The 9,599-nt window shown below is 42.8% G+C and overlaps 1 protein-coding gene across 1 annotated transcript in view; it reads left to right on the top strand.

Moving 5' to 3' along the window:
- Window positions 1–532: 532 nt before the first annotated feature.
- The window catches only part of DRAXIN (dorsal inhibitory axon guidance protein), a 73,290-nt gene continuing 64,223 nt past the window's right edge, over window positions 533–9,599 (top strand). Inside the window, exon 1 of the mRNA XM_056542219.1 lies at window positions 533–641. The gene's annotated coding sequence lies outside the window, so the exon portion shown is untranslated. The remainder of the gene's footprint in view (window positions 642–9,599) is intronic.

The raw sequence follows: 9,599 nt of genomic DNA, 5'->3' as shown, positions 1-9,599 counted from the left end.
CCCATCACTATGGTCTCCTCTTCTCCCCATCACTATGGTCTCCTCTTCTCCCCATCACTATGGTCTCCTCTTCTCCCCATCACTATGGTCCCCATCACTATGGTCCCCTCTTCTCCCCATCTCTGTGGTCCCCATCACTGTGGTCCCCTCTTCTCCCCATCACTGTGGTCTCCTCTTCTCCCCATCACTGTGGTCTCCTCTTCTCCCCATCACTGTGGTCTCCTCTTCTCCCCATCACTGTGGTCCCCTCTTCTCCCCATCACTGTGGTCCCCTCTTCTCCCCATCACTGTGGTCCCCTCTTCTCCCCATCACTGTGGTCCCCTCTTCTCCCCATCACTGTGGTCCCCTCTTCTCCCCATCACTGTGGTCCCCTCTTCTCCCCATCACTGTGGTCTCCTCTTCTCCCCATCACTATGGTCCCCATCACTATGGTCCCCTCTTCTCCCCATCACTATTGTCCCCTCTTCTCCCCATGTACCTGAGCACCTGCTGCTGATATTTTAGGATTCCCCCCCTCCCCTTCCTCCTCCTCTCCTCCTGCCCCTCCTCCATCTCTCCCCTCATCCCCTGCTGATGCTGGAGAGGATTTTAGTGGAGCTGAGGACAGGTAGACAAGGAGGAGACAGAAGAGTCCGAGCTGGTGAGTGCTTCCATCTCTATACATTGTGTTTGTCTGGGATTTTATTATCTTATTCCTTAGTTATTTTCTGTTTTGCACTTGTGTTTCCCAGCCCCCCTCTCCCCACAGACTGCGCCTGGTTTAGGGGGCACCCCACCCCATTAGGCATTCTGTCCTCTCCACTGACACATTACTTATTACTGATACATTGTAGCAATGATTCTCTCTTCTTACAATCCTTCTGTATGGAGGGGGGTGGGGAGACATCTTCAGTGTTATCCTTATTGTTTTACAAGGGTTGTTAACCCTTACAGATGTAGCAGAGCGGAATTTACTATTCAACGTGAATGTTTGTGCAAAATAATCCTGTGAAGCAGTGGTCTCCAAACTGTGGACCTCCAGATCTTGCAAAACCACAATACACAGCATGCCAGGAGTTGTGATTTTCAAGATCTGGAGGTCCGCAGTTTGGAGACCACTGTTGTAGACTTTATCTGCAGTTCTATATAAAACTAATAAGGACAACGGTTTGTTATTTGTAAGTTGTACCAAGTGACAAACCCAGCTCTACCACATCTTATGGTGCTCAAATGACAAACCCAGCTCTACCACATCTTTTACTTCACATTTTAGCGCTCAGGAAACATGTGAACAAATTGCAAACCTAGTTCTGCTACATCTTATGGTTCATAAATCACAGACTCAGCTCTGCTACATCTTATGGTTCACAAATGACAGACTCAGCTCTGCTACATCTTATGGTTCACAAATGACAGACTCAGCTCTGCTACATCTTATGGTTCACAAATGACAGACTCAGCTCTGCTACATCTTATGGTGCACAGATGACAGACTCAGCTCTGCTACATCTTATGGTTCATAAATCACAGACTCAGCTCTGCTACATCTTATGGTTCACAAATGACAGACTCAGCTCTGCTACATCTTATGGTTCACAAATGACAGACTCAGCTCTGCTACATCTTATGGTTCACAGATGACAGACTCAGCTCTGCTACATCTTATGGTTCACAGATGACAGACTCAGCTCTGCTACATCTTATGGTTCACAAATGACAGACTCAGCTCTGCTACATCTTATGGTTCACAGATGACAGACTCAGCTCTATGACATCGTTTGGTAAATAATAATCTTAGCTCTGCTACATATTTTGCTGCACATTTATGTTGGTGTTATATGGAGTCATTGGGTGTATGTAGGTTGGAGCCTGTGAATTATAATGGTGTTGATGAGATTTATATACATTTATCTCCTACTGATGTCTATGTATGTTGTGTATGTGTGATGGGAGGAATTCATTGGAAGGGATTGAGTCATTAAACTTCTTAGTGATAGGAAACATGCTAAAATATATATTTATTATGTGTGTATATATATAGATAGATAATATTTTTTTGTTAATAAATTATAAGATAAAATCTTAAATAAAAAAAATTTAAATAAATTTAAAATATAAACTAAATTTAAAATATATGATCATGAAAAGGTAATAAAATATAGGAACATATGTATCGTGCATGCAATATTTAAAGTAAATACAAAAATATAATAATAATAATAAGAAATATAGGACAGGAAATAATGATAATAAAAGTGTATGTGTGTGTGTATATATATACACTAAAGAATAATGAAATTATCTGTTGTATACAGTAAAATGCTTAAAATAACTTAAAAATATATATAATACAGTTCTACTTAAAAAATATATAAAAAAGAACTATATAATAAAGTATTGGACAAAATGTATGACATATAATTTTAAATAAAATATAGAATACATAAAACATAAATAATACATTATAATAAAAGATAATTTTTGCCAACAGTGTGTTATGTAATAGTATATAAGTAATAAAATGGGGCCATAGATGGGAGGTAAAGTACAATAAAGGACGTCTTCTCATTGCTGTGCACTTAGACCGTGATACTTTTTGGACTGGATGAATCGAAGTCTATTTAGTCTTTGCCAAAATGTATCGTTTTGGAAGTATCCCCCCCCCCCCCCCCCCCCCCCCATTAGGGGTATAGGAGCCTCTACTGTTGTAATGCATTTTGGCTGAAGTCGGGAGTTGATCTTTGACTAGGTGGGGTTATCTAGGATAGGAAAAAAGAGAAGAGAAATCTCCCAAAAACAGCGCCACCCGTCTTTAGGTTAGGTGTGGTATTGCAGCTCGGTTCCATTGAAGTTGTAATACCACACAATCTAAAGACAGGGGTGGTGCTATTTTGGGCAGAAATGAGCTCTGATATACTATTCCTGGATAGTCCGTCTTTAGGATCTTGGGGCAGTCAACTTCTTCCACCCTAAACATGGCGATAGAGATGAACGAACTTACAGTAAATTCGATTCGTCACGAACTTCTCTGCTCGGCAGTTGATTAATTTTCCTGCATAAATTAGTTCAGCTTTCCGGTGCTCCGGTGGGCTGGAAAAGGTGGATACATTCCTAAAAAAGAGTCTCCTAGGACTGTATCCACCTTTTCCAGCCCACCGGAGCACCGGAAAGCTGAACTAATTTATGCAGGAAAAGTCATCAACTGCCGAGCCGAGAAGTTCGTGATGAATCGAATTTACTGTAAGTTCGCTCATCTCTACATGGCGCATTACACACAGTCACCTCACACGGAACAATTCAGGAAAGGATCACCCCAGACTGTCACCCCTCTCGTTGCAATTCTGTAGAGCAGTGGTCTTCAACCTGCGGACCTCCAGATGTTGCAAAACTACAACTCCCAGCATGCCCGGACAGCCAACGGCTGTCCGGGCATGCTGGGAGTTGTAGTTTTGCAACATCTGGAGGTCCGCAGGTTGAAGACCACTGCTGTAGAGGAACCATTATCCCTCCTCCTCCATCCATGATCACTGCCTATGCCCCTCTGGTGTCCAACCTGTGACTCCCCATCTGTTGCAAAACTACTACTCCCAGCAGCATGCCCCGACAACTAGTGTTGCTCACGAATATTCGCAATTCGAATATTCGTAGCGAATACATTTTCGTCTTTTTTTCAAACTGTTTTAAAAACTGAGCACATTGTAGGGATCTTCTTCGACTGATAAATGCAAGGCTTGTATCATTTCATTAAAGACCCAGGGATGAGACTGTGAGGCGAAAGGTTTATGCATGTGAATATTCGCATTGCGAATATTCGCAATACGAATATTCGCAATGCGAATATTCATGGGAATTTCACCCTACTTATGCCTGTGAGCCAATGAGAGTTCTGCTAGCACAGTTGTCAGAGCTTAGCAACGTCCCTAGCAACGTCCCTCGCATGATGTTATAGCGCGCATGCGCAGACAAGCGAAATTTCGCCATTAATTTTGCATTCGCAATAGCGAAATTTCGCAATTCCAAAAAAACGTCACAAATATAACGAATTTTCGAATTTCACGAATATGGCATATGCCGCTCATTACTACCGACAACCAAAGGTTGTAACGGCTCCGTGGGAATTATAGTTTTGCAGCAGTCAGGGGCCACTGCCTTTCCGGCCGATGTTTGGTACCATGCTTGGTGTTCTCAGTCTTGTGTGTGTGTGTGTGTGTGTGTGGCTGCTTAAAGGGGTATTCCAGGAAAAACTTTTTTAATAGATCAACTGGCTCCAGAAAGTTAAACAGATTTGTAAATTACTTCTATTAAAAAATCTTAATCCTTTCAGTACTTATGAGCTTCTGAAGTTGAGTTGTTCTTTTCTGTCTAACTCCTCTCTGATGACACCTGTCTCGGGAACCGCCCAGTTTAGAAGAGGTTTGCTATGGGGATTTGCTTCTAAACTGGGCGTTTCCCGAGACAGGTGTCTTCAGAGAGCACTTAGACAGAAAAGAACAACTCAACTTCAGAAGCTCATAAGTACTGAAAGGATTAAGATCTTTCAATTGAAGTAATTTACAAATCTGTTTAACTTTCTGGAGCCAGTTGATATATAAAAAAAAAAGTTTTTCCTGGAATACCCCTTTAACCAGGGAGACCCCAAACCATGATGCTCGTAAAACCTTACATCCAGAGAAACTTTGAGACTAAAACATAGTTACATAGTTCTTAAAGGGGTACTCCGCCCCTAGACATCTTATCCCCTATCCAAAGCATAGGGGATAAGATGTCCGATCGTTGGGGTCCTGACGCTGGGGACCCACCGCGATCTTGGCTGCAGCACGCCAGACATCTGGTGCAAAGTTCGACTGGATGACTGGTGATGTGGGGCGGAGGCTCGTGACGTCATGACCACGCCCCCTCAATGCAAGTCTATGGGAGGGGGCGTGACGTCCGTGACTACTATGTCCCTACTGTGTTGATCCAGAAGAAGGCAAAAAAAAACTTATGAGGCTGATGCCAATTGCCCCATACTAGGGGTAAAAATTCCTTCCCGACTCCAAATATGGCATCAGAATAAATCCCTGGATCATCGTTCTGTCCCTATAAATCTAATATACATAACCAGCAATGTTATTATTCTCCAAAAATGCATCCAGACCTCTTTTAAACTCTTTTACCAAGTTCACCATGACACCTCCTCCGGGACAGAATTCCACAGTCTCACTGCTCTTACAGTAAAGAACCCCCGTCTGTGCTGGTGTAGAAACCTTCTTTCCTCTAGACGTAGAGGATGCCCCCTTGTTATAGATACAGTCCTGGGTATAAATAGATCATGGAGAGATCTCTGTACGGTCCCTGATATATTTATACATAGTTATTAGGTCTCCCCTAAGCCTTCTTTTTTCTAAACTAACTAACCCTAATTCTGATAATCTTTCTGGGTACTGTAGTCCGCCCATTCCCCGTATTACCCTGGTTGCCCGCCTTTGAACCCTCTCCAGCTCCACTATATCTTTCTTGTACACTGGTGCCCAGTACTGTACACAGTATTCCATGTGTGGTCTGACCAGTACTGTACACAGTATTCCATGTGTGGTCTGACCAGTACTGTACACAGTATTCCATGTGTGGTCTGACCAGTACTGTACACAGTATTCTATGTGTGGTCTGACCAGTACTGTACACAGTATTCCATGTGTGGTCTGACCAGTACTGTACACAGTATTCTATGTGTGGTCTGACCAGTACTGTACACAGTATTCTATGTGTGGTCTGACCAGTACTGTACACAGTATTCTATGTGTGGTCTGACCAGTACTGTACACAGTATTCTATGTGTGGTCTGACTAGTACTGTACACAGTATTCCATGTGTGGTCTGACCAGTACTGTACACAGTATTCTATGTGTGGTCTGACCAGTACTGTACACAGTATTCTATGTGTGGTCTGACCAGTACTGTACACAGTATTCTATGTGTGGTCTGACCAGTACTGTACACAGTATTCTATGTGTGGTCTGACCAGTACTGTACACAGTATTCTATGTGTGGTCTGACCAGTACTGTACACAGTATTCTATGTGTGGTCTGACCAGTACTGTACACAGTATTCTATGTGTGGTCTGACCAGTACTGTACACAGTATTCCATGTTGTGGTCTGACCAGTACTGTACACAGTATTCTATGTGTGGTCTGACCAGTACTGTACACAGTAATCTATGTGTGGTCTGACCAGTACTGTACACAGTATTCTATGTGTGGTCTGACCAGTACTGTACACAGTATTCTGTGTGTGGTCTGACTTGAGTGTGGATTTCTGGGCCTCCTATGGCCATGTTGGCGGTTGACCCCTTTATTCTTGTAGTGTTTGTAGTGACTCTTGCCTGTATACGGGATTTTGTTTATAGGAAGGCGTGCTTGTATCTGTGTGCGCACATGGTGCTTCTGTTCAGGTCATTGATCTTGTTTGACTCCCATTGGTTGGGATTGGTCGTGACCCCGTGAAGAGACCTAAAAACCAGCTGATGGGTCCCCTGATGTCAGCCATTGTGTATGATCCTTTGGGGAATGACCTTCTGGTATCCCAAATACAATGTTCCTCCCCCCACCCCCACGTCCCCCTATTAGCCAAACAGTGAAGCATCGCAAATTGGACCATTAAATTCAATGGTCATCTTGAAAAGCTTCAAAAATGAGTTATTCAGCTAGGGGGCCCCTATAGCAAATAATCAGGGGCCCCCCACCCACAATGGGTTCTGACTATATTGGACTAAAAGCAACACCACCATAGAGTTGGTGCCTAAACCAGTATTTACCAATTAGGGTAGCGCCAGCATGCTGCAAAACTACAACTCCCAGCATGCCCGGACAGCCGAAGGCTGTCCGGGCATGCTGGGAGTTGTAGTTTTGCAACAGCTGGTTGGGAAACACTGTGAGCCACTGTGTTCTACTTTTGGGTGTATTTCTTCTTTAAAGGGGTTATCCAGGAAAAAAAAATTTTTTTATATATCGACTGGCTCCAGAAAGTTAAACATATTTGTAAATTACTTCTATTTAAAAATCTTAATCCTTTCAGTACTTATGAGCTGCTGAAGTTGAGTTGTTCTTTTCTGTCTAAGTCCTCTCTGATGACACGTGTCTCGGGAACTGTCCAGAGTAGAAGCAAATCCCCATAGCAAACCTCTTCTACTCTGTGCAGTTCCCGAGACAAGCAGAGATGTCAGCAGAGAGCACTGTTGCCAGACAGAAAAGAACAACTCAACTTCAGCAGCTGATAATTATTGGAAGGATTAAGATTTTTTTTTTAATAGAAGTAATTTACAAATCTGTTTAACTTTCTGGAGCCAGTTGATATATAAAAAAAAAAAAGTTTTCCTGGATAATCGCTTTAGGACATGATGTAAAATCCCACTGATGTCCACCAGTAACCCTTTAGATGCCATGATCAATGACTTGACCACGGCATCTAAAGCAGTTCCTATGCTTAGTGACGCTCATCAGACCACCTGCAACACGATCATGGGGGTCTGATGAGTGAACATTACAGCTAGAGGTCTCTTACCCTCTTCCACGCCGCTCTCTGGGGATCATCATGTAGAGTCTGCCGTCAGACAGGCAGTACAAGTGGATCGCCGATAATAATGATCAGTGCTATGCCAATGCCTAGCACTGAACATCTCCTATGGGAACTTAAAAAATGTGAAACAAATTGGAGTGGGGGGGGGACTTTAAAAAATATATAAATTAGCCCCTCCTTTAATAAAAATGGAAATTGCCCCCTTTTTCCATTTTACAAATAAAAAATGTAAAGAAATAAATAAAAAAGTTAAACTTATGTTATCAAACTATTAAAATATAAAGTTAATGCCCTGTTAAGGTGAACAATGTTTACATAAAAAATACATAATAATGATGATGATGATAATTATAATAATAATTAATTATAAAAAAAAAAATCACATCCCAGGAAAAAAAAATGGTATAAAAAAACAATTAAAAGTCATATATGTGCAAATATGGTACCGATAAAAACTACAGATCATTGCGCAAAAAAATTATACAGCTGCTGTATAATACAGAGGAAGTTCTTTTCATTTTGAATTTCTTTCCAGTCTGACCACAGTGCTCTCTGCTGACACCTCTGTCCATGTCAGGAACTGTCCAGAGTAGGAGAAAATCCCCATAGAAAACCAAACCTGCTCTGGACAGTTCCTGAGATGGACAGAGGTGTCAGCAGAGAGCACTGTGGACTCTGTATTATACAGCAGCTAAGTACTGGAAGGATTAAGATGTTTAAATAGAAGTAGTTTAGAAATCTGTGTAACTTTCTGGCACCAGTTGATAAAAAAAAAAATGTTTTCCACCGGAGTACCCCTTCAAGGGTGTGTTCATACTGAGACATTGGCGAGGAATTCTTGCTTAAAAATTCCGCTGCAGAATTTCCGTTTTTTTTTCTACACAGAATCTGCATGGAATTCCATGCGGATTTTCTGCATGGAATACAGGAGGAAACTGTTTTTTTTGTTTGTTTGTTGGACGACAACCACCAATTCGATTTTCCCCTATTTGTTTATTAATTTTTTTGAACGGAATTTCCGCGTGCATTCCGCATGAAGAAAGAGCATGTTCATTCTTCATGCGGAATGGAATTCAGCATCGGAATTCCGCTTGCAGAAATTCCTCAGTGTGAGCTGAGGAGCGGAAATACAGTTAAACTCTATTAAGTTTTTCACTGCTGACTGAATTGGAGAGGAATAAGCGAGCGGAATAACTCAAGTAAATTCCTCTCCAATTCCTCAATGTGAACAAACCCTAACACAGAGTCTGACCCCCCCCCCCCCCCCCCCCCCCTCCGCCTCCGCAGAATCGCTTACGTAGATGATCTGGATGAAGACCTGCACCCCCTCCCCCGGCCACGTATTGATTATGTAGATGTCACATGTGATATTGGACGTCTCTGTCTCTATTATTACTGCTGAGGCATCCAGTTCTTATAGGTGACCGCAGCACTGGGGGTCCGGGGGGTCCAATCTGACCAAGGGGCAGGGGAGTCTGTAGGACAGTGGACTCCAAACTGTGGACCTCCAGATGCTGCAAAACTACAACTCCCAGCATGCTTGGAAAGCCAAACTGAGGACCTCCAGCTGTTGCAAAACTACAACTCTCAGCATTCCAATGATGAGATTTGTAGTTTTGCAACAGCTGGATGTCCTCGGTTTGGCTTTCCAAGCATGCTGGGAGTTGTAGTTTTGCAACAGCTGGATGTCCTCGGTTTGGCTTTCCAAGCATGCTGAGAGTTGTAGTTTTGCAACAGCTGGAGGTCCTCGGTTTGGCTTTCCAAGCATGCTGAGAGTTGTAGTTTTGCAACAGCTGGAGGTCCTCGGTTTGGCTTTCCAAGCATGCTGAGAGTTGTAGTTTTGCAACAGCTGGATGTCCTTGGTTTGGCTTTCCAAGCATGCTGGGAGTTGTAGTTTTGCAACAGCTGGAGGTCCTCGGTTTGGCTTTCCAAGCAAACTGGGAGTTGTAGTTTTGCAACAGCTGGAGGTTCTAAGTTTGGGACCACATCTGTATGTCCTCCCTAACAGTTGAAGGTTCTCAGTTAGTTTTTTCCGGGCATGCTGGGAGTTGTCGTTTTGCAAC

Source organism: Hyla sarda, chromosome 10 (genome assembly GCF_029499605.1).
Source record: "Hyla sarda isolate aHylSar1 chromosome 10, aHylSar1.hap1, whole genome shotgun sequence".
NCBI classification, from domain to species: Eukaryota; Metazoa; Chordata; class Amphibia; order Anura; family Hylidae; genus Hyla; species Hyla sarda.
The sequence above is the reverse complement of the archived record's forward strand: the minus strand, read 5'-3'. Positions and strand labels throughout refer to the sequence as shown.